Source organism: Pinus tabuliformis, chromosome X, assembly GCF_031772625.1.
Source record: "Pinus tabuliformis cultivar Carrire ecotype Pingquan chromosome X, CPIR1, whole genome shotgun sequence".
Classification (NCBI taxonomy): Eukaryota; Viridiplantae; Streptophyta; class Pinopsida; order Pinales; family Pinaceae; genus Pinus; species Pinus tabuliformis.
The window spans coordinates 1,487,648,554-1,487,676,519 of NC_142308.1; positions in this window are offsets into that span (position 1 = coordinate 1,487,648,554).

Consider the following 27,966-nt stretch of genomic DNA (forward strand, 5'->3'; position numbering starts at 1 on the left):
TGAAAGCTAAGAATTTTTCCATTATTGGCGATGTGCTCTTCAGAAGAAACTATGATTCTGTCCTATTAAGATGCCTTGAGAAACCTGAAGCTCAAAAGGTTTTGCAGGAGCTACACGACGGACCAGCAGGAGGACATTTCGGAGCGGATACAACAGCTCATAAAATCATTCATGCTGGATACTATTGGCCCACTTTGTTTAAGGACGCTCACGAATATGTAAGGAAATGCATCAAATGCCAAACTGCCAGTGGAAGACAACAAAAACCAGCTTTCCCTTTGCAACCAATCAACATTGAACAGCCTTTTGAACAATGGGGATTGGACATCATTGGAGAAATTCATCCTTCTTCTTCCAAGCAACACAAATATATTCTTACAGCAACTGATTACTTTACAAAGTGGGTAGAAGCAGTTCCGTTAAAAACAACAAACTCTGAGGCGATCATTGAATTTATAGATCAGTTCATCATCACCAGGTTTGGTGTTCCAAACGCTCTCGTCTTTGATAATGCTTCTTACTTCTCAGGTAATGCAATGATTGATTTCGCTATCAAAAGGGGATTTAAATTAAAGTATTCTGCTAATTACTATCCTCAGGGTAATGGCCTAGCAGAATCAACAAATAAAAACCTAATCAAGATCATTAAGCGAACAATCGAAGAGAATCATAAGAATTGGCATAAATCCTTGGTATTTGCATTATGGGCTGATAGGATAACACAGAAAGCTTCCATAGGGACCTCTCCGTTTAATCTTGTCTATGGAAAAGAAGCAATCGTACCAACCAATCTTCTTTTTCCATCTCTAGCCCTAGTGCAATTTATTGACGAAATCCCTTCTTCCTCTATCCAGTTTAGATATGATCAAATTCTTAAACTTGAAGAAGAAAGGGAAAAAGCCAAGGTTACACACGCTAAACATCAGCAAGTCATTAAAGCAGCTTTTGACCTGGCCTCATCTAGTCCTAAACAATTCCAAGTCGGAGATCTAGTCCTGAAATGGGACAAAGCCCATGAAGACAAAGGTAAACATTCCAAATTTCAAAAAATGTGGCTCGGACCATTTCAGATCTGTGAAAAAGTAGGCCATTCCACTTTTATACTGCAAAATCTATCAGGGGTGAGGGATTCTCTCCCTGTCAATGGTCTGATCTTGAAGAAATTCTTTAATTGAGGAGGTAACCCCTTCTCTATGTAGTTTGATAGTTTTTATATAGTTTGTAGGATTTGTAGAAATAAGCACGTGGGACATCTTCCATTGACCTTTTGCTGTAATTAAAAGTTGTCTCGCCACTACACTATTAATATTTACTTTTAGATAATAGCGTCTTAAACCAAGAAAGATCATTTCTAGGAAATTAGACATCTTTTTATTCTGAACATCACAGTCTAACTTTTGTAAACTTCACTCTGAACGAAGTTCTATGAGTCATCTTGAGTTTTCAAAATAAGTCTCCAAAGGTTATCTATATTAAAAGAGGGGCTAATCCATCTTCAGCATCTTTAACTCTTAAACCTGTCATCCGTTTACTCTTAAGAAGATAGTTGTTCATCCCATTCACTAAAAGTTTATGATTTCTCAGAGTGTAATTCTAAAATATAAAAGATCAAAGATAAGAGGTCTTATTACAAGCCTGCTTACCATGTTCATAGGAAAATAATTTAACTGACATTACCAAAACTGCATACCAAACAGGGTAATGGCTTGAAATTTCAAGACAAGGGGTCTCATCACGAGCCAGCTTGTTCAGTTTGATTACTACCCGTGAATGGCATTGTTGTTATCTGGCCACCAAACCAGGACAATGGCTTTTATCTTAAGCAAAGAAGAAAGTGAAATTCAAAAAATACAAAAATATCTTTTGAATTCATTCTGTTTAGTCACACTCTTAAGTGAATGGAACAATGGACAATGACATGGTTAAAAGGTAACCCTGCCGAGACTATGAACGTTTGCTGGCAGCAGAGGCTCTACCTGTGACAGAGGAGTTTATTTTAAAAAGCTGATATGGAGAAGTTTTCTATTTTACTTTTATGAACCAATAAGGACTTGTTTCAAAACTCAAAGTGTGTTTATAAAAAGAGGAAGTCAAATGAAGAAATCTATTTTATTCAGAATCAATAGACATCTAGTTATATTAGAAGTTTCCTTTCTTGATAAAGATTCTATTTGAAAAGGTGTAAGTATATTTATTAGTCCAGAGATAACTGGTTCTACCAGCGAATCGCCAATTGTTGTGCCCTACAACAACCCCCCATTTCATAACATTTTTATCACAAACAATTAACATATGAAATGGGTCCCTTTTAAAAATTTTAATTGGCATTAATGAATTTGTTCGAAAAAGGTATGATAATCAAATGAATTTGTTAACAAAAGCCTTTTTGAACAAATAATAAGCAATTTTTGGTTAAGTCCGAAAAGACAATCGCAAGACCGTTTGCTACCTTGGTTCTTTCCGATGCGATATCGCTATCGGCCATCGGCGATAGCCAATGCACACACAGAAAAAGCACACATCTTTTCCCCGATGCGATATCGCTATCGGTAGTCGGCAGAATCCCATACATCTTCATAAGACGTTCAGATCTTTTTCCCGATGCGATGTGATATCGCTATCGGTAGTCGGTAAATCAATTGATATGCATTTAGGGATTATGTTCGCGCGCTAATATGATACAATGTCGCAATCGGCATTCGCCAAGATCTCTCCCAAATGATAATGTCACTCACACTCCCGATGCGATGCGATGACGCTTAATGATGACCAGAACTCCTAATAAAAGGATGATTATTTCAAACATTAAAGTTATATTTAAATCCGATTTGACAAAAGCACAAATTTCAAAATGCCGTTAAGTAAAGGGATAAGGTAATGCATGCGTATTTAAAGCTTTGCCCCTTCGAATTAACGAGCAATTACGATTAGACCTTTGAAGAAATCTATTGCACGCTTTAAGGGGTCATTCGGTTTAATAACTTAAGTTATGGTCATTTATGAAGCTGCAGGCCGTAAAATCACCATCATTGCATCTGCGGTGCCCTCTCAAATCATTAGATCCGCAGCCACTTTTAGAATTAATCTCACCACGCTTCAAGTTATATATCTATCCCGTTATGGATCGTCATTGTTATTTCTTTGTTACGATTTCTCTTGCATTTGTGTAGAATTCAACCGAGAGGAGTCTGAATATGATGGGAAAGAAGTTCAAAAAGGTGGCAGGTTCTACTCCAACACCTGTCTCAGGCCAAGCTGCTATGGTTTCAAAGAAAGGCTTAATCTCAGATACTACATGCACTGGTCTTCCTGGTACTACATGGCAAGGTACATACAATTTGCTAGAAGCAGAACAACCAGAACAGACAGTAACGGAGGCTAGTGTGGATGAACTAAGAAAGTCTGAGGCAACTCTTAAAGATTTGGCTGACTCCTTTCTGCACAGAATAGCAGCCAGAGAACAAGTCTTGCCTATACTGATGTGGTACGTTGGGCAATTGAAGAAATTACTCTCACTGATAGAACCTTCCATACTAAGGATGGAAGGATTTTCGGTTCCTTCAAGCCTGATGACTTGAGACGGATGTATCATTTGCCTCAACCCGAGCTAGTCTATAATAGAGCCTTTTTGGAGAAATTCGCGAAGGAGAATGAATCGCCATCCGAACCTCTCCGAGAGTGGAGGCAGAATCCAACTAAACACAAGCATGATATGTCGGGTAAGTACTCCAATGCTTCTTTGGCTTCACCTTATTGCTACGCCGGAATTATGATGTGTAGATTGTGGGGATTTCATGACTCTGCAAATATTCATATTGATATGGTTCCTTTAATGGAAGCAGCCGTCAATAGTATAATCATGGATTGGGCCACTATTTTGTCTGATAAATTGGTCATGGCTATTCGTGAGTTTAGGGCCAAAACCAGAGTCACTGAGAGAAAAATCCCACCATTCTATTACTCTGCTTACATTATGGATACCCTTTGTTTTAATTCTGAGTTTCCTGTCCTTGGTTGGAGATGGACAACCCATGACCCAACACCCATTCACTTGTACCATCGGAAATTGTGGAAACCCTCTCACAAAGACCATTTATATCAAATCTGCAATGGTTTTATGGTTCCCGTTCACTATTCTATTTTTGACAGACCTATCCCTAGAATTTCCTATGAAGCTTCTTTTGATCTCCCAGCCGTAGCCCATTGGTTCGGTGAAGAACATTTTACCTATATTAGAGTTTTTGGAAGCAAAGCTAAGCCACATGTCCTCCCCCTATACGTCCCAGATAAATTGTTAGCCCGGGAAATCTCCTACCAGATTATGTCTGAGGGTGTCACACAAACTCTCAAAGAGGAGAAAAAGAGAGGATGGCCCTCTTTTCCTTTAAGAATTGGAGTTTATACGCTGCTGAATTACAAGCATGCAGAGAAGGAAGCAGCCAAACTCCAAATGATATCCCTGGCTTCTATTCCAAATAGACTCTATGATCCAAAAAAGACTGCTTTCATTGCCCTGGAACAGGCCAAACTGTCAAAGGTTGTTCATCAAGAAGACCAGTTTGATGACCTGTTCGTGAGTGCCGATTCAATAAGCCAAGTCAGACAACTTGCTAAATTGAGTTATGAAGATGAGGAGTTAACTGAATTTAATAAACTTAGAAAGCAAAGGTTTCAAACTTTGCCTCTAGATTTATTATCCACAGCCCAAACATCCTCCTCAAGCGAGCCTGGTCAGCAGCAAATACACCTATCTCCTGTTACAACTAAATAATATGATAGACAACAGGAGGAAAGGCAAAACAAGCTGCAAGCAGAGAAACATAGAAAGGATCAAATAGAAAGGCAGAAAAAGGCACAAAAGGATCAAGAGCTAAGAAGACAAAAGGAGTTAGAAGAACAGAGGAAAAGAGAAGAAGAAGAGAAAGCAAAGAAAGAACTGGAAGATAGGCAGAAAAGGGAATTGGAGGAACAGCAGCAAAGAGCACAGGAGGAGCAACGGCGGAAGCCATTGGAGGAACAGCAGAGGATTGAACGGGAGACAGAACAAAGTGAGAAAGTCTCTACTGATCCTGAATTAATTAAAGAATGGAACCAATTCGATTCCATCATAAGTGGTAAGGAAGCCTCCAAAGACTCAGACGCCTCTAAGACTCCCAATACTACTTCTTCTCCGGTTCTAGAGGGAACCAGCGGCTCACCCATGGTACAGAATGTAGAGGTAATCACTCAAGACCCATCCGATCAAATTGATCTTCAGGTGGAGGAAATTCCTCCTCTAGACATTTTCTACAGCCCAAAGCATAGAGCCGTTGTAAGGCGCTCAAGGAAAAGGCGAAGGCTTGATCAACCTTCTATTTTGCCTGAGCAAACAATCACGGGCAATGTGGTCTGGAAGGGAGAATTGGATCCCTCTGAAGATCTGACAAAGCTATCGCAATTTGCGGGAGCTTATTCAGCAGCTACTATTGACAAAGCATCCGAAGTAAGTCTTCTTTTGAAGACTAAAGAGCATGAGATATACGCATTACAAGCAGAAGTGATAGAGACAAGGAATAAGGCAGCACAGGCAGAAGAACAATTGCTGGCCCAACAACAAGAGAATCATTTGTTAACCCAGCAAATTGAACAACTGAGGACAGACCAAAGTGACATTCAGAAAGCAAAAGAATTGTCAGAGGCATTATCCCAGTTGAAGGCATCGAATGAGCTGATGATACAAGCTAAAGACGAGCAAATAATTCAGCTATCAGCTAAGCTTGAAGGTATTAAGAGCGCCAAGAGTATCAATGATTTCAGAGCAGAGGCAACTCGAATAAACAGCGCACTGATATCTCAAATCAGGATCTTATGCCAACAACTTGTTGAAGCTGAGTCACTGTGTGAAACATCTACAGCAGTGTGTCAACAAATCGAGAAAGCCAGAAGTAAGTTGGATCAGGCTGAAGACGATATAACAGAATATATTGAATGGCAAGACTCTCCAGAAGGGCAAGCCGCAAATTTCTCCCGAATCTGTGTAACATACAAGGACATACTCTTCATGGAATGGAACACACAGATGATGAAAGCAGAAAGAGCAGCCTCCAGATGCAAAATGATTGCCAGTAACATGATCAATCTAGTCAATGATACATTGTATCTGGCCAACATGATTTCACAATGCACACCTGGAAACATAACAACGGCAAATATGTTGGAGCTCAGGAATTACCCTGATCTGGAGAAACAAGGGCAGTTAATTACTGGAGTAAATACCTTGACCGCCGATTCATACTGGCTTTTCCTGATTAAACCACATTCTCAAAGGTCGGCTCTTAATTGTCTAACAGATGCTCTCCGATACCTGATTGCCGATATTCGAGATGCCACATATGATGCACAGCTGACTTCACGCCTCAATACTCCACCAGAAGTAGAGCCAATGCTGGCGATATGTCAGCAAAGGAGTAAAGGCAAAGAGACCTCTGACTGAAACATCGCCGCCGACTGCCGAATCACCAAGATACAAAATGATATTTGTTAATGCCGATTTAGTTGTTTTTCAGTTTTATATATTTAGATATTTTAGATTAGCATAGTATTTATAGACCCTTTCATTGTTTTGGAAAGGGTCGTAAAATTTTGTAAAAGACTTAAAGGCTGAAGTTTGCACTATTGTGCTTCAGTCTATATTCTTTTTTGAAACTCGACCACTGGTTCTTAATTTTACTTGGAAGGCTGTTTTAAGTAAATTGTGCACTATTGTCGTTTGCTTGGAATGCTTTCTGGTCTGAAGGAGGAACCACGACATAGCGATTAATATATTGGATTGATCAAACAGCTTGCATGGTACTATTATCTGTATCTGTTCTCTTTTCTATTATATGAATTGCTGTGTTATTACTTTTGCTATTGTTGATTACATGTATGCAATATAACAGCAAGTCTGCATTTCATATCACTATTGAATGTTTTGTGATTTGTTATCTCTTTTAATCATGCGTGTAACAATGATATAAATGACTGAGTACAGTAATTTGCTATTATCGCTCTGCATAACTACTTATGCAGAGCAATCTTAAATGATTTAAACATTTATGCTTGTTGTTAGTGTCATCTATATGCCTGCCAGTAAGCCTAAATTATCAAACGCTGTATTCGAATGAATCAATAAGTCCCGGGATTAGCTTATAGTTATTATATTTCTTTTGTAGTTTAGTTATTTATTTATTATCACCTTACATCATAAATCATTCATTCATCCCGTTTACTTATAATCTTTGGGAAACTGGTCCCATTATCCCCAGTCGGAGCCACTATTCCAAACGGAAAAGGAGCTGCACTAAGTTCTGGACCGGGTGATTTCCCCGATGTTGTTGCAACGAATTTCGGGGCATCAACAGGATCCTATTACACTGACCGAGGGTGACCTATATGAGATCAGTGACATATTTTGTGAAGTCACCAGGGAGGCACTCCAGGAGGCAATAACGAAGCAGCAGAATGTGTTGGGGATGCTTAGGGCACATTCTAGGAACTTTAGTTGCAGCCCCCACAGTAGGGAATGATAGCTGCCTACAGGGCTATGGGTACATCAGTAACTGAGCAGTTGCTATGGGCCAAAATGGCTAATACCATCATGCTTTCGGAAGGATAGCTAACAACGGACAACACAGAGGACAGAGCCATGGTAGGCCGACTCAAGGGACTTGGCCTAAACTTGGCTACCCTTCCGCGAGAGATATTATACCAGATGCAGGATGGAGCGATGATAGAGCTCCATGCTAGGGAAGGACACGCAGTACAGGTGCTCAGTGAACAGTGAATCAACATCAAGAAGCTAAGCCTACAACACAATGAAGTGGTAGCATAGACTCAGCAGTTGGAGAAAATCGTCGAGGAAGCATGTCGCCGCATCCTCGAGCTAGAGATTGCAGCAGACTTACCACTAGGTATACAGATCCAAAGATTGGCCAATAGATTTTGCGAGGTGAAGGAGGAAGCAATGAGGATCCAATTGGACCTCAACTTGCAAATCGCAGAGCTGAGGCTGAAGGCGCAACCCTCTACACTGCTGGAGGTCAGAAAGCAACAACACCATGCCATTCAATTGGGGTTGGAAGCAATAGAGCGCACCATGCAGGATTGCATAGGCTTGTTAGATCATTCACTCTTCACCCTCACTTCACTGCAAGAAGACCCAATGCTACGACGTTTAGAGAAAGAAGCATGGGTGTTGCAGCAGGCCTATGACAATGTCCAGGGGACCACACAGACAGTCGTCCTTACTTAGTGACTGGCCGAGATGAGGGAGGTCGAGGCTTTAAGGGAACAGGTGGACACCCTGCATCAGAAAGAAGCAGTGCTTAAAGAATACATCCAGCCTTGTGTTGTGGCCAGCAACAACCCCCCTTTTTATTTAGTGTTATTACTAATACTAAATAAGTAAGGACCCTTAGTCAAAAAATTTAAAAATCAATTAGTGCTTGAATTTCCTTTTTCAATAAAACTTACCATCATAAACTTAGGAGAATACCCTTGAAAAATATAAAAAGCTTAAGTTTCATGATGAGGTAGGATAGAATCACTCCTTAAGAAATATCGAATCGCAAAAAGGATAATGGATACCTCCTTACAAACATAATTCTAAGGTTGCGAGATCGTGATGCGAAACTTCATTGCATTGCATGCATCAAATATCACTTACGCTGAAAAACCTCAAACTGCCGATATGTGATGGCGCATATCAAAAATCTCATTTCGCGGAAAACACATTAACAAATGATTGTCATATGATACACTCCAATGATATTGTGATGTTGCGATATTGAAATATTGCGATGTTGTGATGTTGCGATATTGTGATATTACGATCGAGCGATAATGTGATAAAGCGCTAAAGTGAAGAAGAGCGATATTGCGATGTTGTGATCTGCGATATTACGAAGAAAATCGCAAAATCGCTTCATCCCAAATCTTTTGGGCTCATTGTTCAAAAAGGTATTTTCCATAAACCGAGACCTAGTTATGCGCTTTAATGCTAATTAATGAGTTAGTTGCCAGTAATGAATGAAATAGGGTTCCGTGCTTATCGAAGAGCCATTTCACATAAGGTGGTATATTTTATATGTCTTTGGCATTTAAAGCTTTCCCGTCACCTTTTCCTTATCATGGTTCTCACCTCATCTCTAAACTGCAAGAACAAAGAACAGAGAATTATACAAAGCAGTATTCAAGATACTATGGGGAAGGAAGGCAAAGTTCCGAGTTCTGAAGATCAAGAAAAGACGCCCTTGTATACAAACACCTCCTGTAACAGAGACGCTGGTATTACTACTTGGGAAGGCATGTATAGTCTACTTGAGGAAGAGAATCCAAAAATAATGGAGTTTATAGCTACTGCAGGCTCACACGGGTCTTCTGAGGCATCTATTACAGAGCTAGCTTGCTCATTCTTACATCAGATAGCGGCAAGGCCCAAAATTATTCCATACAAAGACATGGTTAAATGGGTACTGGACATCGCTGACATAAAAAACATACAATTTAAGACTCAGTGCCAACAACTTACAGATTCGTTATTTTCACAAAATTTAAGCTTTATATCCGCTAACAAAAAGTGCGCAAGAGGCAAAAAGATCACACCAGGGAAGCCCAGATCAAGAAACGGAGGCAGTTTCACTGAGAAAAACCTCTAATTGCTCAGTCACTTGTAAGCCCAGAAATTTGTAAGAAAGTAATGCTAGAGGTAAAAAACTAAAACTCGAATGCTAACACCAATGGTATTTTTCAGAAATATCTTCAAAATGGTATGTATATATGCTCAGCAACTGCAGACAGGCTGGAGACAGAAAGCTCAAGATAAGGCAGAATCGATCAAAAGATTAACTAAGTTGAATTGGGATTCTTACTAGGCATATTTGGTAAAACCACACAGCCATTGCATGACTCTCAAATGTATCGTCAATTCTGCCGAGAAGATGGCGGCAGCTCTTGCCAATGTCATTTTTGCAGGATAGTTAAAGTCAGATGTCGGCCAGCCGACTCTTCTCAAACAAATGCTAAACGCTTGTGATTTCAAGGAAGAGATACAGAAATAGTTAGTTGTTAGTTTTAATTTTAGATTCAATGTTAGTATTAATTTTGCTTTATTTTTGCCTAAAATGAGGATGGTCATTTAAACCGTATCCTACATTTTTGTAATAAGTTATTTTTAGATTTAGTTAGTAGTATTTAAACCCTTCTCATGCATTTAGAGAAGGGTCCTGAAATTTGTCAAAAAATTGTCCTCAGAACATGCACTTTTGCACCCTCCGAGGAGGTTTTGATGAATGAATGGAACAAGATTTATTGATATCTGCATTTAATATCTACTACTAATGTTGCACTTCTGTACTCTTAGTGGATGTTGGATTAAGAAGAGATAAATCATTATCGCTTGAAGCTCATGAGTAGAACTAGTTATAAATGGTACTTCTATCTCTTAACTCTTTCTGCCTTTGTGTTAAAGTGATATTTATGTTCAATTGTTTATATATTGATGCGTGAATTCTTGAGTTATCATTTGGCACTTTTGTACGGTGATAGCTATTTATTAATGCTTAATGTATGAGTAGCTTATTATGTGATATGTTTTTCACAACTGTTTCATCTAACTTTTTATACGAAGTGGTTTATCTCTATTGAATTCTTTTCTCATAACAGTTGAATGATCTTTATTACCAATTTTTATTTGAAATCATTTTAGATCGCATAACGGAAAGATTACACCCCGGGTTAGTGTAGAATTAGATATTTCAGTTTATTAGAATACAATTGCATGTTATTAGATTAGAGTTAAGGTAAAAGCATTTCACTTAGGAACTTTTAGAAAGGAAATATCAAATTTCAACACACACACACATAAATTGGGAAACTAGTCCCATATCTCCAGTCGGACCCACTATACCAAACGGAAAAGGAGCTGCTAACCAAGGTCCAGACCGGGTGGGTATCCCCCTTGTTGTAGACCTGATTTTCGGGGCTTCAACATATTTGGCGCTAGAAGGAGGGCCCCGAACTATGAATGGAAAGTAAGTCTAAATCTAAATACCATTCTAAGAGTAAATCACCCTCACCATCTCCCCTAACTTCTCCATTGCACTTAGAATCTTTAAATCTAGAGCCAGAAGTCGAAAGAACAACAGTCACTGCTACAAATCCTGACATTTCAGAACAATCTACTATTGAACCTCCTGAAGTTGAATCTTTGATCCATAAACTTCAGTGATTTTCTATATCACCTTAGAGATCTGATAAATCTCAAGGCAACGTGACTTCGCAATATAACCCTGCTCATCCTCTTACCAGATTAAAGAGCGAAAAGTTTGGTGTTCAGCCAACTGAATTACCTCTACCTACAAGAAAGAGAGCAAGGAAATCACCTAAAGGGTCCGATAGCGAGACTCTTTCATCATCATCATCCATCTCCACCTCTCCACCACGAAGTCAACCATCCACTCCTCCACTTCAGATTATTGTCGACCAGTCCACAAGAACTTCCACACCTTTTTCTCAATCATCTAGAGTCGTAATATCCTCATCTTCTCAATCACAGGGATCATCTTCTACACTTTCCTCTGTTAGTAGTTCAGCGATGGACCAATCTCCATGGAATAACCCAGGGGTAGTCTTAATACCTACGCCCTTGAGTCAGTTACCGGCCCATCCTGAAAAATGGCTGCCTAGGTTTAATCCTGAAGCACGCATGCTAGGGGAAGAACATATAAATAACTTTATGTTATCTATAAATCTCAATGGAGTTACCAATGAAGATGCTTTCGTCCGACTTTTCCATTATACTTTGCAAGGAGCAGCCAGATCATGGTATTTCTCATTACCGTCTCGATCTATCACTAGTTGGGATATCTTCCAAGAACAATTCCTAACTAAGTTCGGGGATGACAGGTCTATGGAGACATTGATCAATGACCTGTCTAACCTTAGGGCTGAGTCAAAGGAACCTATCAAATATTTTAATTCACGTTTCAATAAACTGTTAAATAAAATTCCTACTGCTTCCAAGCCTAGCAAAGAAGTGCGAAGTGAGTGGTACATCTCTGCTTTACCGTCAAACATAGCAATCTTTGTTGATAGGGCTAACAAAACAAATTTAGCTGACAATATGAAAGAAGCAATAGCGGTAGAGAAACGTATCATATCTCTAGAAAAGAAAAACGTGATAGAAGAACGAAAATCCAAGAAGGTTACTTTCAAGGAAGACCCCAAGAAAAAACAATCGAAAGATTCGTTCGATTTAGAAGGATTGCAAAAAGTTTTGAAAACCATGTCTAACGAAATGGTTGACATTAAGAAACAAGTGGCAGAAACTTCTTCTAAAAATCCATACAAGCCTTATAGAAGAAACCCTTCAACCGATTCAAAGCCGCCAAATGCTATCACAAATGCTGAATCAGAAGAAGAAGAAGAGGAAATTGTTACCAAAGAGCATACCGATGAAGAAGAAGTTGTAAAGGTACAAGGTATGTGGGACTTCATCCTCCCAAATGAAGAGGATCAAGAGGCATCCCCGGTTAGTACTTGAAGTAGAAATCAACTTGATCCTCCTCAACCTACTCCCAAGCCAAAGAGTGCAAGCTCAATGACTAAGGATAAATTCGCAGCTAAGAAAATGACACCTAAAGCGACTCAAACCAGCTCAATCCAAACAGATTCATCAACTCCATCAAAAACACTGATCATTTTAGATGAAATGGAGTATAATGTCATAGAAAACATGAAAACGACTAGGGCTAACATCACTTTTTACGAATTGAGCAAGTTAAAACACCAACAAAAGGTACTTTTGAAAGAATTACATGATGTACCAGTTGCACCTTTTCCCACCGCTGTAATCTCTCAAGCTTCCCATGAAATGGGAATACCTCCAACTAAGGTGATTAATAAAGTTGATCCAAATGACATCGCTTTAATTGGAGGAAGGTCGAGATCTCATACTCCCCCATTTCTTCTTACTTATGAAATTTTCAATAAAAATTTGCATAATTTCTTAGTGGATTATGGAGCTTCATCTAATATTCTACCAAAATCAATATGTGCAAAGTTGAATGTTCAACCGCAAAAATCTGTTGTGCGCATAGTTCAACTAGATCGATCGCAAGTTGAAGTGATCGGTGAATTAAATCAGGTTACCATAAGGCTGTCATCCAATCCAAAGGTATGTCAAGTTACAACATTTTAGTTACTGATATTCCGGAATTTTATGGCTTAATTCTTAGTAGGGATTGGTTAGAAAAACTTCATGGATACTTTGCAACTAACTAGTCGCACATGTGGCTCCCTTACAACGGTAAACCAAATCAGATAAAAGTTGAGCGAGAAAGACATCAGAAATACATAGTAATGGAACTGGAAGGAGAGAATGAACTAGTAGCATACAACAATAACATCATTGGCAACTACTCAGTAGATTCTTTCTTAGGAAATTTTAATGCTCATAACATCCTGTTTTATCTCAAGTAGAAAATTTCTCTCAAACAGATAATTCTAAATGTATTAATTTTATAGATAGTCTTGTAAATAAATCTTTATTTTGGAAGTTATTTTTTGATGGTTATAAGTCTAATGAAGGAGCAGGAGCAGGATGCGTGTTAATCAGTCCAGAGGGAAACAAAACTATGCTAACTTGTAGACTCGAATTTGATTGCACCAATAATACTGCAGAATATGAGGCTTTAGTCCAAGGATTATACAAAGCAATCGGATTAGACATAAAATATCTTCAAGTTTTTGGAGATTTTGAGATTGTAATTAGACAGGTACGCAATACTATACATTGTTTATCAGGTCATTTAAAGCATTTCCAATATTTAGTTCAAGATCTAACTGAACACTTTATAACATTTAATATTTCATCAATTCCCAGACTCCAGAATGCTAGTGCAAACCTCCTAGCTAATGTAGCTTCCAAGCTCATTCCTTCAGAAGACTATAGCCCTGATCAATTTTCAATCGAAATAATCTTTAGACCCTCAATTCACGATAACATTACCAATTGGAGGATTTTTAATGACGATCCTGATATTGTGAGCTTTCTCACATTTGAAGGATCTTACACCAATCAGATAATTTATGAGGACCAACATGACAGACAATTGCAACAAGATAGCACTAATAATGCTATGCCAAAATCAGTAGTCAAGTTAGAAGACCTTTATGATTTGAAAGATCGATTTAAAAGATCTACCAATTCAAAACTGCAAGGTTCAACTTTGAACTATGAATTAGTAAATCTAGGAATTGATGCCAAACCGTAGAATATCAACCTAGGCCTTGGCCTAGCTCCTGAAGAAAAATTAGAGTATATTCACCTCTTGAGACAATACAAAATTATCTTTGCTTGGAACTACGATGAACTCAAAAATTATGACACTTCTATCATCCAACATACTATCCCAATGCTAAATGATGAAAAACCTGTCCAACAAAAGCTGAGGAAGATCCATCCCAATCTAGAGAACCAGATCAAATCTGAACTCAATAAGTTATTGAAAGCCAAAATCATTTTTCCCGTTCAAAATTCCAAACGGGTTTCCAATATGGTTCCCGTTAGAAAGAAAAACGGAGACATTAGAATTTGCATTGACTTTTGAAACCTTAATAAAGCCTGTCAAAAGGATAATTTTCCTTTACCTCCCATGGAGAAAATACTGCAGGCAGTCACAGGATCAGAATTAATGTCCTTCTTGGATGGATTCTCAGGATACAACCAAGTGTTGGTTCATCTCGATGATCAATTAAAAACCACATTTAGAACCAAATGGGGCACTTATGCATATCAAAAGATGCCCTTTGGTCTGATCAACGCTGGTGCCACATTTCAGCGAGCCATGGACATCGCATTCAAGGGATTAGTTAACAAATCAGTGGTAATCTACTTGGATGATATAACTGTATATTCCAAGAAACGAGGCAAACATCTTAGAGACTTAAAACAAATCTTCCAACGTTGTCAAAGGTATGGAATTTCACTTAACTCGAAAAAATCCTTTTTCGCATTAAGTGAAGGAAAACTTCTTGGATTCATAGTGTCAAAATCTGGAATTCATATTGATCCTGACAGAATCAAGGAGATTTCCGAAATACCCCTTCCTCACAACAAGAAAGCTATGCAATATTTCCTTGGCCAAATTAATTTTGTAAAGAGATTTGTTCCAGATTTTTCAAGAATCGTGTCTCCTTTACAAGCAATGATTAAAAAGAACTCAAAATTCAAATGGGGCCAAGACGAATATGAGGCATTCAATCTAATCAAACAAGCAATTGTTAACGCTCCATCTTTAGCAACTCCAAATTTTTCCAATCCTTTTATTTTATATACATTTGCCTCTGATAGATCATATGCTGCGATACTCACTCAAGAAAATCAAGACAAGGCAGAAGCTCCAATTGCTTTTTTCAGTTCAAATTTACAGGGTGCTGAGTTAAATTATTCAGATGTAGAGAAACAAACTTATGCTGTTTTCAAAGTAATTAAATATTTCAGACCCTTTCTACTTAAAACCCATACAAAAATCATAGTACCGTTTCCAGCGGTAAGAAATCTCTTAGTACAGAAAGATGTGGGTGAGAAAAGAGCCAATTGGGTTACTACCTTACAGGAATATGATGTAGAAATAAAACCAACAAGTATTGTAAAAGGTCAAGGCTTTTGCAAAATGCTGGTTGGAGCATCGCTTATTTCCGAAATGCCATCTACAGAGATACAAATGTATGAGGTAAGCCTAAATGATGTTGAATCATTATACGCTGATATCATATTTTATCTAAAGAATGGATATGCTCCTCCAAACCTCGATCATACCAAGAAAAGAGCTCTAAGGTTGAAGGCTAAACAATATCAGCTCGTGAACGATGTTCTTTTTAGAATAAATTATGATTATGTTCTCCTTAGATGTCTTGAGAAATTTGAAGCTGAAAAAGTCTTGCAGGAACTCCACAATGGGCCAATAGGCGAACACTATGCTGGAGATGCTACTGCACATAAAATCTTACGTGCAGGCTATTACTAGCCCACATTATCTAAAGATTCACATAACTACGCAAGGAAATGTCAAGTTTGTCAAACCTCTTCTGGGAGACAAAAGAAACCATCATCTCCGCTACAACCAGTCAACATTGAGCAGCCTTTTGATAATGGGGATTGGACATAATAGGTGAGATCGTTCCTCACTCCTCTAAACAACATAGATATATCCTTATAGCAACAGATTACTTCACTAAATGGGTAGAAGCAGTCCCTCTCAAGATGGCTAATGCCGAACACATCACCGAGTTCATAGATGAGTTCATAATCACCAGGTTTGGGTTACCTTCTGCTTTAATGTTTGATAATGCATCATATATTTCTGATGATGCGATGACTGAATTTGCACTCAAAATGGGTTTCAAGCTTAAATACTTCACCAATTATTACCCACAAGGGAATGGGTTAGCTGAATCTACAAATAAAAACTTAATCAGAATCATTAAGCGAACCATTGATCAAAATCACAAAAATTGGCACAAGTATTTAATATATGCTTTATGGGCAAATCATATAACACAGAAAGCCTCCAATGGCACTTCTCCCTTTAATTTAGTTTATGGGAAAGAAGTGGTTCTTCCAACTCATTTAGCAATTCCCTCTTTAGCCTTAGTTCAATATATTGATGAAGCACCAACTTCTTCCTTACAACTAAGGCAACTGGAAATAATTAAGTTAGAAGAAAAACGAGAACAGGCCAAAATAACTCATGCTCATCACCAAGCATTAGTAAAAGCTTCTTTTGATTCAAACATAATATCCAGAAAGGACTTTCAGATGGGAGATCTAATTTTAAAATGGGACAAGGCTCATGAGGAGAAAGGGAAACATACGAAATTTCAATGAATGTGGCTTGGCCCTTTTCAAATCACAGAAGTCATAGGTCCGTTTACTTTTATGTTACATGATTTAACAAGAAAAAGAGAATCTTTACCTGCTAACGTACAGATCCTCAAAAAATATTTTCCATAGGAGATCATTCTTCTATCTTGTAGATTAATTTTTTTATTTTTTATTTTCATAATAAACCAGTTGTAAATGGTTACATTCGGAATTCATGAAAAAGACACAAAATTTCTGTTAGATTTTGTTTTTTCACTTGTATAAATAGAATTCTTTTAGAAAATTGATCGTTATCACTGAAAGATACAGTGAAAGGCTCTAGGCCTAGAAATGATACTAGTTTCAACCTTGTAAATTTTGATGAAAAACGACCTTTAGTGGGAAATTGTTTTATATCAGTCCAATGAAAGATATCAATAACAAAATGAAGATTCTCTGTAGAAAAGCTCTTTCCAAAAACTCTACCATTGTCGTCTAGAGCTATCTTAAGGAAACAATGACTTCCTCCCCACCTAGGAAATTACAACGTTCAAGGAATAATCCAATGATACACTTTAACTTAAAGAGTAAGAGGTCTCATCACGAGTCGACTTTAGATATTATAGCTTGCTGACTTTTCCAATACTGCATACCACAACAGGGCAATGACTCAAATATTGTTGCAATCAAAAGACAAAGGGTCTCATCACAAGCCAGCTTGTTTAGCAAAGTTATAAATCAAGTGAATGGCACTGTCATAAATTGGCCACCAAACCAAGACATTGTTCTTTAAGGCTAAAAAATAAAAATGAAAGCAATAAGTGTAAATATGGATTTCTCTTTGAAAATTATATATTTCTCTAAGTGGGATACATGATCATTGTTGGGTAACAGGTAACCCTATTGAGGCTATAAATTCCTACTGGCAGCAGAGGCTCTACCTACGACAAATGAGCATATTTAAAGCTGATTTACAAAGAAGGCTGTGTTTTTATCTTTATAAACCAAGTAGTGACTGATGTAGATACAAGGACTAGCTTGAGGAAGTAAATAATCAAAATTAAAAATAGAAGAAACGAAATATCATTGATAGGTAAAAGCATAATGTACTTTGTCTTTTTATAATAAAGTTTGATTTTCTTTTAAATTTTCTGTTTTGGAAGTTTAGAAAATTCAAAAGAAAAGCAGAGATAACTGGTTCTTCCAAGTGAATCGCCAATTGTTGTGGCCAGCAACAACCCCCCTTTTTATTTAGTGTTATTACTAATACTAAATAAGTAGGGACCCTTAGTCAAAAAATTTAAAAATCAATTAGTGCTTGAATTTCCTTTTTCAATAAAACTTACCATCATAAACTTAGGAGAATACCCTTGAAAAATCTAAAAAGCTTAAGTTTCATGATGAGGTAGGATAAAATCACTCCTTAAGAAATATCGCATCGCAAAAAGGATAATGGATACCTCCTTACAAACACAATTCTAAGGTTGCCAGATCGCGATGCGAAACTTCATCGCATCACATGCATCAAATATCACTTATGCTGAAAAACATCAAAATGCCGATATGCGATGGCGCATATCGCAAATCGCATTTCGTGGAAAACACATTAACAGATGATTTTCATATGCTACGCTCCAACGATGTTGCGATATTGCGATGTTGCGATATTGTGATCGAGCGATAATGCGATAAAGCGATAAAGCGAAGAAGAGCGATATTGCGATGTTGTGATCTACGATATTGTGAAGCAAATCGCAAAATCGCTTCATCGCAAATCTTTCGGGCTCATTGTTCAAAAAAGTATTTTCCATAAACCAAGATCTGGTTATGCGCTTTAATGCTAATTAATGAGTTAGTTGCCAATCGTTAATGAAATAGGGTTTCGTGCTTATCGAAGAGCCATTTCATGTAAGGTGGTATATTTTATATGTCTTTGGCATTTAAAGCTTTCCCGTCACCTTTTCCTTATCATGGTTCTCACCTCATTTGTAAACTGCAGGAAAAAAGAATAGAGAATTATACAAAGCAGTATTCAGGATACTATGGGAAAGAAAGGCAAAGCTCCAAGTTCTGAAGATCAAGAAATGACGCCCTTGTATACAGACACCTCCTGTAACAGAGACGCTGGTATTACTACTTGGGAAGGCATGTATAGTCTACTTGAGGAAGAGAATCCCAAAATAATTGAGGTTACAGCTACTGTAGGCTCACACGGGTCTTCTGAGGTGTCTATTACAGAGCTAGCTTACTCATTCTTACACCGGATAGTGGCGAGGCCCAAAATTCTTCCATACACGGACATGGTTAAATGGGTACTAGACAGCGCCAACATAAAAAAACAGAAAATTTAAGACTCAATGTCAGCAACTTATGGATTCGTTATTTTCACAAAATTTAAGCTTTATATCCGCTAACAAAAAGCGTGCAAGAGGCAAAAAAATCACACCAGGGAAGCCCGGATCAAGAAACGGAGGCAGTTTTGCTGAGCAAAACCTCTTGAAAGGGAAAGCCTCTAATTGCTCAGTCACTTGTAAGCCCAGAAATTTGTAAGAAAGTAACGCTAGAGGTAAAAAAGTAAAACTCAAATCCTAAAACCAGTGGTATTTGTCAGAAATATCTTCAAAATGGTATGTATATATGCTCAACAACTGTAGACAGGCTGCAGACAGAAGGCTCAAGAAAGGGAAGAATCGATCAAAAGATTAACTAAGTTGACTTGGGATTCTTACTGGGCATATTTGGTAAAACCACACAGCTAGTGCATGACTCTCAAATGTATCATCAATTTTGCTGAGAAGATGGCACCAGCTCTTACCGATGCCATTTTCATAGGACAGTTAAAGTCGGAAGTTGGCTAGCCGACTCTTCTCAAACAAATGTTGAACGCTTGCGATTTCAAGGAACAGATACAAAAATAGTTAGTTGTTAGTTTTAATTTTAGATTCAACGTTAGTATTAATTTTTCTTTATTTTTTCCTGAAATGAGGATGGTCATTTAAACTGTATCCTACATTTTTGTAATAAGTTATTTTTAGATTTAGTTAGTAGTATTTAAACCCTTCTCATGCATTTAGAGAAGGGTCCTGAAATTTGTCAAAAACTTGTCCTCAGAACATGCACTTTTGCACCCTCCGAGGAGGTTTTGATGAATGAATGGAACGGGATTTATTAATATCTACTACTGATGTTGCACTTCTGTACTCTTAGTGGATGTTGGATTAAGAAGAGATAAATCATTATCGCTTGAAGCTCATGAGTAGAACTAGTTATAAATGGTACTTCTATCTCTTAACTCTTTCTGCCTTTGTGTTAAAGTGATATTTATGTTCAGTTGTTTATATATTGATGCGTGAATGCTTGAGTTATCATTTGGCACTTCTGTACGGTGATAGCTATTTAGTTATGCTTAATGTATGAGTAGCTTATTATGTGATATGTTTTTCACAACTGTTTCATTTAACTTTTTATATGAAGTGTTTTCTCTATTGAATTCGTTTCTCATAACAGTTGAATGATCTTTATTACCAATTATTATTTGAAATCATTTTAGATCGCATAATGGAAAGATTACACCCTGGGTTAGTGTAGAATTAGATATTTCTACTTATTAGAATACAATTGCATGTTATTAGATTAGAGTTAAAGTAAAAGCATTTCACTTAGGAACTTTTAGAAAGGAAATATCAAATTTCAACACACACACACACATAAATTGGGAAACTGGTCCCATATCCCCAGTTGGACCCACTATACCAAATGGAAAAGGGGCTACTAACCAAGGTCTGGATCGGGTGGGTATCCCCCTTGTTGTAGACTCGATTTTCGAGGCTTCAACACCTTGGCTCGAGGAATAATTCACGGTCACAACCAAGATCAAGGGAAATCCGGTATAGATGTAGGGTGTACATGAACTCAGGCAAGGAATTGCACCTGACAACAAAGCATCAAAGATACGTGCACAATGGGTACAGTGGACAGTGGATAAATGTGCTATGGACGTAAGCGAAGCATAGAGGTTGCTGGATGAACTTCGCACGAAGATCACTGCACCATCCAAGTGACTCGGGATAAGTCACAATGATTGTGTTGGGGGGCTATTGGGCAGCGGATGCCCCCATAGCAGATTTTTGGGGCTTGTAGCCTGAATTTTGGTCAAAAGTAATGTAATACCCCATGAAATGTGAGCACGGAGTGCGAGAGTCTAGGGTTGTCCACCCTAAAATATAGTAATTTAATATAGAATGTATCAGCCTACCCATGGTCCGTGGACCATGGGAATGTATAAATAGAGCGAGGCTCTAAGTGTAGAAGTCAGTTTTTAGTCTTGGTCTTAAGTGATATGGGTTTTGAATAAGGAATTTGATCTGAGTCTGTAATTCTGAGTCTTGGGTTGTAGGAATAGAAAGAGGATCTGCAGCTGTGTGTGGAGAGGCCTGGTAGACTTCACAGCTGTGTGCGCAGAGCCCTGCAGCTGAGTGCACAGGGCATAGTTGGGATTGTAACTGAACAAAGGTTTAATAAAAGATAAGTTGATTATGAAATATTGTGCATCTAGATCTGCATGTTTATGCTTCTGTTATATTTTTATGCATCTCTTTACAGTCTATGATTTTACGCACTTGTTATGAATGTTGAATGATTGATGATAATATCGGGCCCACAAAATTAAGTCAGATCTATAATAATAACATAGTAAGAATAAGGGATTTATACAACGCAACTTTGCGTTCTTCATAGAGCTAAGTGAAGGTTAGACTGTTGCGTAGAGTAGCGCAAGCACACATGATTGGTTTGCAAACTTCCCAGCCTTCATCAAGACATCCCTAGGATGCGGAAACTTGGTTCCAGCACCCTTCCCTACTACCTCGGGTGAGACCTCAGTCCGCGCATCGCGGACTGTTGCCAAAAGGGCCTATAGTTTCTGGATTTGTTTGGCTAAATCACTTTTGAACCTGGGTCAGGCCCCAAGAAGCCAACATATAGGAATTTCATCAAGAGCTATGCTCACATCACCATGCCCATGGAGAAGTTGTTGAAAAAGGATGCTATGTTCTATTGGAATGATGAATGCTAGAAGAGTTTGGATGTGTTGAAAGATAAAATGGTCACTACACTAATCCTAGTCTTCCTAGATTGGAAGAAGGAATTTCATGTGCACGTGGACTCCTCATGTATTGTGCTAGGGGCTGTGCTCACATAGGTGATCGAGGGGGAATTGGACCATCCTATAGCATGCGTGAGCAAGAAGATGTCCAAGGCTGAAAAGAACTCTTCCACTACAGAGCACGAAGGACTAGCCATGGTATACACGCTTGAAACGTTCAGGCACTATTTGCTGGGTGGACATTTTAAGATGTATACGAATCATTCTGCGTTGAAATACCTGGTCAATAAGCTTGTGTTGGGGGGGAATATCTACAGATGGTTTTTATTATTCCACGAGTATGATTTTGAATTTATTGTGAAGATTGGATGACTGAACACGGGACTAGATCATCTATCGTGCATCAAAATGGGAGAGGAGCCCACTAATTTGGAGGGAGGACTGCCTAACACACAGCTCTTTGCAGTGCGCATCACGGACAGTCACTTTGAAGATATCATACATTTCCTGACAATGGGGACTACTCCAAAAGGGTATACAAGCTAGTAGAAGAAGGAGTTAGTAGTGCGTGTAGCAAACTTCTCTGTCATTGTAGGAAATTTGTACAAAATGGGGTCAGACAAGATATTGCGACATTATGTAGCTGACTTTGAGCGAAGTAGAATCCTCTTGGAGGCTCAAGGAGGAGCTACAAGAGGACATTATGTAGGAAAAGAAACAACACAGAAGGTTTTGCGTGATAGAATGTGGTGGCCAACTCTGCATAAGGATGCGAAAGCATATTGTATAGCTTGTGACACATGTCAAAGGACTGGCAGGTAATCATGGAGGGATGAAACTTCCATTGATGCCACAGGTGACGTTACAACCATTTGATAAATGGGCAATTGAATTTGTAGGCCCAATTCAGCCTCTGGGAAAGAATTCAAGCGTGCGGTACATCATAAACCATGACTGAGTACTTGAACAAGTGGGCAAAGGCATATCCTATGAAGGACTGTACAGGCGTGACAACAAAAAAGTTTCTTTTTGAATACCTATTGACAAGATTTGGCTATCCAAATATCTTGATGAGCGATCGCAGTACGTACTTTCTTAATGAAATAATCAGCGCATTGATAGAAGAATTTTAGGTGTATCACTAGAAGAGGATGCCTTATCACCTGCAGGCAAATGGGATGGTGGAAGCTTCAATAAGATATTGGATAATGCATTGACAAAGTCCGCAATTCTTAGAGAAGTGACTGGGATGTGCACGTACTAGCGGTTCTATGGGCCTACAAAATGACTTGCAAGAAATTAACTGGGAAAATTCCTTTCAGACTCATGTATGGCATAGAAGCTGTGATGCTAATGGAATACATTGTACCTAGTCTGCGCATAGAAGCACTCACAGGAATGGCGGACTGTGGAGCCTTGGAAGAGAGGCTTGCACAGCTAGCAGAGCTTGAGGAGGATCGATTTCTAGATGGATTTCATCAACAAGCTCAAAGGAGCGCGAAAAGGCATGGCATGATCGACACATTAAACTACACACCTTCAAGGTAAATGATCTTTTTTTGTTATATGACAGCAAGTTTGATAAATTTCTAGGTAAATTTGGGATGCACTGGCTGGGGCCTTATATCATCAAAGAGATTACTGATGGTGGAGAAGTTTAATTGGTTAAGTTAAATGGGGATCCCTTCCCAAAAAAAGGTGAATGGTAGCCAATTGAAGCCATACATTGGTGATTAGGTTAGGTGACTATATGAAGGTAGATAGTCTTAGTGCTCTAGGAAGCTGAAAGGAGGCGCGAGACTATGAACTACATACCTGGTTTGGGGAACTACGTGATGAGGAAACTGCGTGGAATGAGGAGATGTCATAGAGACCACACAAGCGTGTAGAAGCCTGCACTACCAAGGAAAAAACTGCGCAGGTCAGCTAGAAAGTGACCGTTAAAGTCATTGTTCATGACTTGACGATGAAAAAACAGCCAAATGGAGCGGGAGGCAACATTTAAGATGAAATTAATGGGCGATATCCTTAAATATCTACAGCCAATCTAGCATTAATGAATTGATTTTTGGGGGAACAATCCAATTTGAATTCAAAATGGCTTATAAATTACATGTGGCTTCCCAACGAAGAACACTTGGCATTTTGAGCATTGAGTTGTTGAGCTCTCAGGCGTGTATGAACTGTGAATTCTTTGAATCTCTGATAGTGAGTTTTGTGTTTGAGAAATTGCCAAAGGAGACACAATAACTATTGAATAGTGTCATGTCAACACCGAAAGAAACCGTAGATATTGGGGAAGTAGTGACAACCAAAGGGGTTGTGACAAAGGTTGCTATGGAAGTAGAGGGAGATTCTCTGGAGGTTGCAGAGATACCAGCTGAAGTCCCCAAGTCACCAGAGTCACCTAGACCAAGGCCTACCCTGACCGAAGAGAGTTCAAAAAGCAAGAAAGGCAAGCAGGCCACAACACTGTAGCCGATGCACATGTCACCTAGGAGAAACCCGCCGAAGGACAAGCCCACTGCACAAGAAAAGGGAAAAACAATTAACCTAGAACCGGAGGAGGAAGAAATTGAGGATATCCCAATGGATGATGAGGATCTTGGGGTGGAAACGAAGGACGTTGAAGTTGAGGGGTCTGCCCCATTACTAAATTGCCTGAGTACATCCCTCTACGCAAGGGCAAGGCCAAGGTGCCTAAGGAAATTGATGAGAGCAATCTCACCTTGTACACACCTCTGCTACCGGACCAGATTGATTTTGAAGGACCATGCTTGGGGTGGATTCCACTATTGAAATTGGAGGAATGGGATTTAGCTAACACCAAGTGATTCCCTCACTTGGCGACAGACCAGCTAATGCACCATGTTTTCCATAAGACCATCGAGATGGCCGCATTGGAGCCATGGAAGTGGCTCAAAGGTGTGGACAAGGCAAGCCTACTCAACTTGCTATGGGTTCCACATTACAATCACACACCCATTACTTTGCTGGTAATCAATTAGCTGATGTGCTTGGTACATGATGGGTGTCTGTGGCTGGAGGAGCTGATACCCATCATTGATATGTTGATCCATAGGATCACGCGGCTGCCATATCCAGGGGAGAATCCGACCATGATGTTTGGTGGAAAGGCGGGCCAGTAGACCCTCGTGGAGGCCATGAATAAGAAGTTCGGATTGGTAAAGAAGTCGCGCGTCTATGCTATTACAAGTATTTCCGACCCTACGTTAAAGTGGCCACACAGATTTTGGCAGGGAAGGTCATGCAAAAGTGTCGCTCCAATGAAGTACTAGTGCTTGTCGTGGCTCTAACAGCCCAATGCGAAGATGGGGTTTATTTTAATTAGGCACGCTACCTATGTAGAGATTTCCTCACAAACTGGTGTGAGGTGTAGGATCTAAGCAAGACCTTCCACTATGCATCGATCTTGTTGTCTGTGATGCAGGAAAGTGTTCCCTCTACGGATAGAGGCAACCCCTCTAGCCCTAGAGTGGGCCTAGTCACAAACAAGGAAAGATCAACAATAGCTTTCCTTAAATAGTCATAGTTGGAGGCCTACCTCAACCGGTGGTCGATGGAGTTCCATTGTGCTGCTCCAGCTTCCGCTTCCTTCTCCTGACGAGTGATCAACCTGAAACAATGCAAAGGAAATACAACAAAGCACGTAACTGGAACAACAATGATCTATTTACTCACAAAGTCAAGAAGTCATGAGCTATCAAGTACATTACATACAAGACATAGGAAAACATCATTGATTGCATTAATAACGAAATAAGAGTAAGCTTACAACCAAAGTCTTCACGTCACAAGCCTTCTCAAAAGGGATCCAGGCAGCATGTTCCTCAAGCATTCACTCTTTGAAGATGGATCTCCCAACATACAAGTCTCTCTCACTCACAAGTTTTATCCAAGATTAAGGGCACTTCATAACCTTCCAGAAGCTATCAACAATCCCACACTTGTCACACTCACACCAGCTATCTAGCAAAATCACAAACACTAATAACACTGCTCCACTAGCCAACTATCAGCAGCCATTCCAAAAACTAGCAGCACATAGCAATGGTGAGAGTTTAAATAGGAGAAGGAGTCTCCATGAAAGGTGAAAGAGTGAGCTTATATCCAAGGAAGGTAGCACAAATGATGGAACAGCCACACCAAAGAACGGAAGGAGACATAAACTATGCCAACAACCAGGTCTAGAGTCATTTGGAAGGCCGACTGTTGGAAAAAATTCACCCAATCTGGATCATCGCGGGTACATAACTGATATTATGCGCTAACATCACTATTGAATAACGTAGCTAGTCAGGTCATTGCTTAAGATCACAAGCGACCTCGCGCTAGCACATAAAATCAGACCATCGCGGGAATTGGGTGTACTTCCGTGATGGCAGTGCTTCTGGATTGTTAAGGAGCGCCCTTCAGCGTATTTATTTAGCCAACAGACGTGATGAGGCAGATACCTTTGGAAAAGTGGGTCATTTGGCAACATCAAAGAGCATTTGTCTAATATGAGCATGTATGACTTGGACACATGACACAGTAGGGAGACTGGGATGGAGACAGTGACAAATTAATGTGTAACAGATGCCCCCTAAAGTATGAAGCCCAAGAGAGAGGGAGGGGTGAAATGCTTTACGAAACTGACTGAGCTGGAACACCATCTGGAAGATCCTGCACGCAAGTACCACTGATATCTCTGATAATGAAGTACATGTAGTCTAGGCATGGGCATAGCCATCCAAAAGGCATACAAAATAGGTCTAGGTCTGTGGTATGGACGAAGCCATCTAGCTAATGAGACCATGATGATGATAAAGGTATGGTCGCAACCATTCATGAAGACTCAGGTATGGTTGCAACCATCCATCAATGAGTCATGTAATCATAAACCAATCCACGCAGCTTGAACATATTAATCTGAGTTCGGGGTCTTGAACCCATCCAATCATAGTATAGATTCTAACATGCGAATATATGTGCTGAGGTCGAGCATGATAGAAAATCACTTGATTACCAGTCAATGATGAAAACTGTTAACAAGCACGAGAGAAACCACCAATAATGCCAATGGCTCTCAAGGTACTGTCTAGCACAATCCACGAAGTGTGAAAAAGGAGCTAAAGTCGAAAACTTGTGGAATCACCCAATCGATGGCCAATGATGAAAGTCGACTGTCAGGTGTGAAGAACTTGCCATTGAGGCATGCAAGCTCTAAGGTACCAAAGGGGATCTCTAGATCAATCTCCTGGATAATGAACTGATGTCGACAGGAGATGACCCGTCGCAAGAGGGCCATAATGTTTCCCCCATCAACAACACAAGATAAGGAACAAGTGTTAGATGGTGAAATAGAGTATCAGAGGAGAAGATGAGGGTGTAAACTGCAGAAGGATTATACTCTTGAACATGTCGGCGACACAACTCCGGAGGGGGGGGTTGCAGCATTCAGGCACCAAGGGATCAGAGGCTCGAAGGAGATAGCATGAATCAGATGGAATGAGGCTAGAATGATAACCCAAACCCGCGGAAGGCCAAATGACAATGTATGGATGTCCCAACCCAACAAGAAGCAGAAGTGTCGATGTCCAAGAGTGACTAGCTGCCATAAACAATCAATGATAAACCTGTTGTTGAATCCAACCTAGTAATAATTTAACGAGCCCTAGGAAGGAGAATCTCGAGTCTCGTCATGGTGACGAGTCCAATGTCGTCAGGGTTTAACGAGTTTGACATAGGTAAAACTCAGAGTCTTTTTCATGTTTAGAGAGTTTGAAAAAGAAAAAGAAAACTCCAGGGGGGTCCTTTTTCATAAATTTGTGTCTCTGAAGCCCTAAAAAGTATAAAACAATACTCGAAAGAACCATCCGACCATTACGATCGAGGATTACTTTTCATAACTAGTGACTTCGACCCGAAAAAGTGGAAAAGCAGTCGGAATCACGGCGTTTCATAACCGATAATG